The sequence below is a fragment of the Lactuca virosa genome, chromosome 3 (genome assembly GCF_052849685.1).
Source record: "Lactuca virosa cultivar CGN04683 chromosome 3, Lactuca_virosa_CGN04683_v6, whole genome shotgun sequence".
NCBI lineage: Eukaryota > Viridiplantae > Streptophyta > Magnoliopsida > Asterales > Asteraceae > Lactuca > Lactuca virosa.
In genome coordinates this window covers 116,622,649-116,629,034 of record NC_136428.1, presented here as the reverse complement: position 1 = coordinate 116,629,034, position 6,386 = coordinate 116,622,649, and the positions used below count along the sequence as shown (strand labels likewise).

At 32.9% G+C, this 6,386-nt stretch overlaps 2 long non-coding RNA genes across 2 annotated transcripts; both read left to right on the top strand.

Annotated features, from left to right (window-relative positions):
• The first annotated feature begins 3,542 nt into the window (after positions 1 to 3,542).
• LOC145162562 (uncharacterized) lies at positions 3,543 to 4,454 on the top strand. The gene is made up of 3 exons (XR_013739178.1): positions 3,543 to 4,074; positions 4,200 to 4,281; positions 4,379 to 4,454. It is a non-coding gene; the product is annotated as an uncharacterized LOC145162562 (long non-coding RNA).
• A 310-nt stretch (positions 4,455 to 4,764) lies between these two features.
• LOC145162561 (uncharacterized) lies at positions 4,765 to 5,760 on the top strand. Its single transcript, XR_013739177.1, has 5 exons — positions 4,765 to 4,874; positions 4,955 to 5,019; positions 5,141 to 5,261; positions 5,435 to 5,509; positions 5,657 to 5,760. It is a non-coding gene; the product is annotated as an uncharacterized LOC145162561 (long non-coding RNA).
• The last annotated feature ends 626 nt before the right edge of the window (positions 5,761 to 6,386 follow it).

The window sequence follows — 6,386 nt, the reverse complement described above, 5'->3', positions numbered from 1 at the left end:
TTGCTATTCCATTCATTTTTAGACCTTAATGTCATGGACTTGCTAAATAAATCACACAAATTATATATATATATATATATATATATATATATATATATATATATATATATATATATATAAGAATTTGAATCTCATACTCAACATTGGACTATTTTTTATATAATTTTGGGGAAGTTGATTTTAGTTTTATGTTACATATTTAATAATTTATATGAAAAAACCAAGTTGGGTAATTTGGTTTCCTTTACAAAAAAACACATATTTCAGATAGCAACAGGAGGAATTGTATATGCAACGGACTGAAACTTCATCCAATAACACTCATCAATGGTAATCCGTATAAGGATTAAATTGATGTATTTTGGAAAATTTGTTATTTGGAATGTAAGGGTAAACGTTCATTTACTGTCATTCAAATGGTTTTTTTGGTCTAGAAAAAAATAGATTTTGTTTATACAACACTTTATCCAGATAGAGAATTTATTAATTTTACATGCATATGTAACGGTTAAACTTCCATATAGTTTTCTTCGTGGCTTATGAGGCGATGTTGGCATTATGGAGTGTGCTTTTGTAGCTTCTCAGGTATAAAACTACAATAATACCCCTGTCCCACATTAATACACTTAATAGGCTCCATTGGTTAAGCATTACATTTAGGCAACTATACATGGTTGATGGTTGTTTCTTTTTTACTTAATGGATTAAGCCAAAAGAACCTAACCTAATGTATCAACACACCAACCCTTTTTTACTTTCGGTAATTTATAGGTTGCCTACAAGAATATACAATGTTCTGAGCTATCTGTTCAGATGGAATTTCTATATCAACAAAGTCTTATTCTGGACATGGAAAATAAGGTGTTGAAACAACTATTAGAGAATTTGGAATATGAGGGTATTTTGGTATTTTGAAAAATAAAGAATGGAACTGAATTGGAATCCTTCCACCCTCCCTTAGGAATATTGAAGGAATCTGATGTCACTACTAGAAAACAACCATTTAATGACACGTAAACAATGACACGCACTGATTTATGATACGCATTTTTTGCGTTTCCTAAAAATAATGTCAGTTTTCCAAATTTTGAAGGATAGAGGACACGTATTTGTGCGTGCCCTAAAATTAGTGTCCAACAAAAAAATTAAAAACACGGAAGGCACCTATTTTAAAACGGGTGTCGTGTGGAGATGTAGCTTTATAATTTTTCAAACGCGCGTTCTTAGCCTATAACAAAATTGCTCGTTCTTAAGCCTGTAACAAAATCGTGACCAGAGCTAGGGATTTTTTCAAGAATTTGCTGCCACTCATAATCTTATAGCTATCAAGACTCTCAAGTCCTCACGACGACTGCTCTGCAACGTGATCGGCGACCTCCGCCCACCTTAACTCTTCAGCCGACAATCTCAGTCGCACCTTTCCTCGCCGACGACTGCGACGATTTGTGTTTATGTGTGTGATTTGGATATTCCTTGAGAACTAAGAACCCCCATCCTTCGCAGGACATTCACAAACATGTCGATAATCCAAAAAAACTATTTTTTATCATTGTAAGTTTTCATTGTTATCTCTTTTCTCTTCTCCCGTGTATTTTAGTTCTCTAGGGTTTTTCTCTAAGAATGAATTTCCACAATTGGTCAAATCGATGGTCAGGGTCTGTATGGAGTTTGTGGGAAGCTTATTTCTTTGTGTGTCCACTGTTTTCATTGCATCTTACCTAGTAACGTCATTCAACCATGTACATTCTCACCTATATGAGTTGAACATAGAGGGCGTTGGATTGTTACTCTCATATGGATTGTCGCTCCATGGTCTACTATTTTGGTCTTTATATATGAGTTGCTTCATTGAAAATGGGATGGTTTCAGTTGGAAGGATAAATCAGTTCACTAACATACCATCAGAAGCAGAATGGATGAAGAAAGATGGCCCACCTCCTCCAAATTGGCCCACTTATGGCAATTTGGAGCTCAGAGACTTGCTTGTAGGTAACCAACATATTTTATCATCATGATTCAACATTTCCAATTCATATTTGTTAACTTGAACTTGAATGTTTACTTGTGGACAGGTTAGATATCTCCCAAACATGCCTCTCGTGCTCAAGGGGATTACTTAGATCCAAGGGGGGCAAAATATCGGTGTTGTTGGTAGAACATGTGGTGGGAAATCAACTTTGATCCAAGTTATGATTAGGCTCCATCTGGAGGAAGTATCATCATTGATGTTCATTGATTCTTTGATGTGCAAGGGAGATTTGAAAGAATCAATGAAGTGAATGAACATCCAGTATGGTTTTAAGTAGAAAAGAAACAAACAGCACCTTAATGTGTATTCAATAACCATTTTTGTAGAAGTATCTATCTAACTAATAGTAAATTGTGATGCAGATGCGTGGTAGAAACACAGTTCTTTTGGATGATATTAGTTGCAAAATACCATTAGTGAGTGACACATCGATAATTATATATGGAATAGATGTCACCCACCCAAAAAAAATGGAGAAGAATGGAGTCCCTTAATACCTGTTGTACAATTCATAAACCTTCTCTCTTGAGTCTTCAGCACCACATATTACACTCTGTTTTTTTCCATCAATTGTCGTCTGGATAGATTTTTAAAAAAAGAAAAAAATTGAGACGTATGTGGGGAAACATAAGGAAAAACGAAAAGAGGGCAAACTTGTAACAGGTTAAGGACTTAATGGGGAAAGACTTCTTTCTCGGGCTTCCTCTATTAAGTTCTTCTTTTGGTATTAAGTGAAAAAAGAAACACCCAATATGTTAAGGCCATGTTTCTCTTTTTCATCATGGAGTAAATAAATGATGTTTGTCTCGAGTAAGTTCTGTATGAAAATTGAACAAAGAAAAAAAAAGGCCATTTTACCCTCTGTCTAAAGCGATGCTGAATAGAAAAATAATGTTTTTTAATTAAAAACAAAACGAAACAACACTTAAAACCTTCTACTCCCAATGTAGGTAGTGGCTTCCCAAGATTGTCCTAAAGTCACAAAATATGCAGGATTGGTTCGTGGAACTGTCAATGATGGCATGATCAGGTATTTACACTATGATCTTCTGGTTTCTTTTCAAAAGGCAACGGTACAGAAACCCCTACAGATCATATTTTACCGGTAAGGAAAAGTTTCATCCACCATAAATTTCAACTAAAAAACAAATCAAACAAGCCTGAAAGAATTAATCTACAGATCATATTTTACAGGTAAACTCTAAGCCTAACAGAATTTAATCTTCTTCAATACTTGTCACTATGTTATAAACTACTCGAGTGACCGATCACCTTAATATTGTTTTGTATTACAATTGAGTAATCAGTTTACAATCTATCAACATACCATTAATTACTTGCTAAACAAATAACAAATACTTATCTATCTATCATAATAAAAGAATCTATAATCTGAAGGTAGTACTTTATACTTATGTAGCCACATACCAAATTTTCCGTTCAATGTTTGTTTTTTATTGAAAAAAAAACTAAATGGTTTATCTGAATGAATTATTATAAAATAATAAATGCGTCATAGTACTTATAAGCAAAAAATAGGAGAAACTAACCTAAATTCCCCTCCCCCAGATCTATACCAAAACTGCATATATAATCAAGAACCATCACAGAAACAAATTTCCAAAGCTTTTCCATCATTTATGTGATTATCTAATATGATAAAAAGCAATAAATATTACACCATTTCAATCCAGCTAATGAGAATTAAAGTAGCCTTAATTAGTGTCTGTGAAGTGGTTAAAGTGTAATCAAGCTTCAAACTCAAAATTAAACAAGGCAGGTGGTAAAAATGAAAAACCAGTAAAGAATTCTTTTTTTTTTTGTTATGAAAAAACAATTTTCCCAAAGGATGGGTTTTTTTATTCGATGTCATGCTAACCCCAATGCAAACTGCAAAGAGGATTTTCAGTTAAGTTTTTGAAAAATCTTTCATTGGGGATGCCATAAAGAGAGTCGGCAGCATTTGACTCCAACGAGGGTTTCTAATTCTCTTAAGACTTGATTCTACAGATGTTGTTCAGCCGACTTGTAATCATATTTTACAGGTAAGGAAAAGTTTCATCCACCATAAATTTCAACTAAAAAACAAATCAAACAAGACTGAAAGTACAGTGCAATTTGCCTTATTTTTCTTTAATTTCATTTAAAAAAATGGATGCATACTTTTCAGTTGGAGAAAACGGAAGATGGAATAAAAGTTATTACAGATCATGGTGAAGAATTAATGGCAGATGTTGGTCTTTTTGCCACTGGTAATTTTGTATATCTGTTTTATACAGTGGGAAATAATTGCTTGTTTATTTAATTTCAAATTTAAAGTTTTATACATTTTTCTTTTTTTTGTTGCAGGAAGGGTACCTAATACCAAAAGGTTAAATTTGCAAAGTGTATGGGTTGAAGTTGACAAAACAAGAGCAGTGAAGGTCTATTCTTATAAAACACTTTAGGCCTTTTACTTAATACCCTACAGAATTGGAATATGAGGAACTGGATTCATGGATTCCGATGGAATTGGAATTCAAGATTCCATTCCATGGTATGTTTGGTTGCCAAATGGATGGAATTCAATATCATCATATTCCATGTTGATAACTTTCACCACTCCTAGGGTTCAGTTGAAGGAATTTAATTCATTTTTCTTTATTCATTAAAAGACTATAATGCCCCCATCATGGAATGGAATCACCAATTCCAATTCCGTTTTTTCAGTATTTTAAATCTCCCATATTTAATACAGGTTGATGAGTTTTCTCGCACCAATGTCTCTAGCATTTGGGCCATAGGTGATGTCACAAATCGAATGAATCTCACTCCTGTTGCCCTGATGGAAGGGACTTTATTTGTTGTATGTATTTTTCAAACCCTTATAACTAATTATTATTAAAGGGAAAATACGTAATTTTCCATTTTTTTCATGGAACACAGAAAACCGTATTTTGTAACCAACCTAGCAAGCCAGACTACAGCAACATACCTTACACCGTTTTCTGGTATAACAATCTTGAACTTAACTTTTTTTTTCATAAATATAATATAAAAATAATTTATATAATTATATTTTGCCATGTCAACATTCCACCTCTTTCTGTTGTGGGACTAAGTGAAGAACAGGCTATAGAGCAAGCTGAAGGAGACATTTTGGTGTTCGCATCAACATTTAATCCCATGAAGAACTATTTTGGGACCGATGTCAGTGTGACAAAAATTGCAAGTTTTTGTCTAACCCAAGAAGGTAGGACCATTAACTTGTTCTTGATCTCTTGTTTGTGTAAAAAGACATAAATGCCCTTATCATCTTAACTTATATATATATATATATATATATATATATATATATATATATATATATATATATATATATATATATATATATTAATTTAAGTTACGTAATCTGAATGAGAACAGGGTTTGTGTTTGGACTGCTCAATTTTGTTTTCTATTCTTGCTAACGTTACCCACTTGGATCATTTTGAAACTAAGGTTCTACCATTCAGTATTTCCTTATTCTCCTTTAACTTTTTTTTCTTTGTATTTCTAAAAATATAGTTGTAAAATAACTAACTTTAACAAGGAAAGAAATTAATTGTTGAAGTTTTTGATTGATTAGGTGTCTTGATTGAACTGCAGGGGTAGTGGGGCGGATAATTAGGAGGAATTGATGGCAAATCAAGCATTTAAAGGGATCCAACCGGTTGTACATGTCTTGTTTTTCTATAATAAATATTATGTAATTTTAGCAATGTATTACATTTACTTACTATTGGAATGATTATTTGTATTTGACATATTAGTGCAATGAATTATCTTTCTTATTTATTGTATTTTATTTTGTATTATGAGACTTATAATGTGTTATTTAATTTAAAAATTACTAAATCTATCAAAATATATACTTTTTAAAACATTTAAAATTATGACACGCAAAAATGTATGTTGTCTTTCTTTATGACAGGGGTTTTAATGATACGCAATGCAAATCGTAAATGTGCGTCATAAGGTTACCACACGCAAATGCGTGTCGTCTTCTTTATGGCAGGGCCTTCCTTGACACACACTGTGTGTCGGAAGAGCGTGTCGTAAATGCGCGTCGTAAGCTTACGAAATGCAAATGTGTGTCGTCTTCCTTTATGACAGGGCCTTCCTTGACACGCATTTGCGTGTTATCTGTGGCTTTTATGACACGCAATGCGTGTGATTAAAGGATGTTTTTGTAGTAGTGTGTATTATGTATTGAAGTTAATATGAAGTGTCAAATTGTTGATCCTGATGTTCATGCTCTATTGGACCAATTAAGGGTTTTGATAAATACAAATTAACTTGCAAAAAAAATCTCTAACCCATGCAAAGCATGGATCCC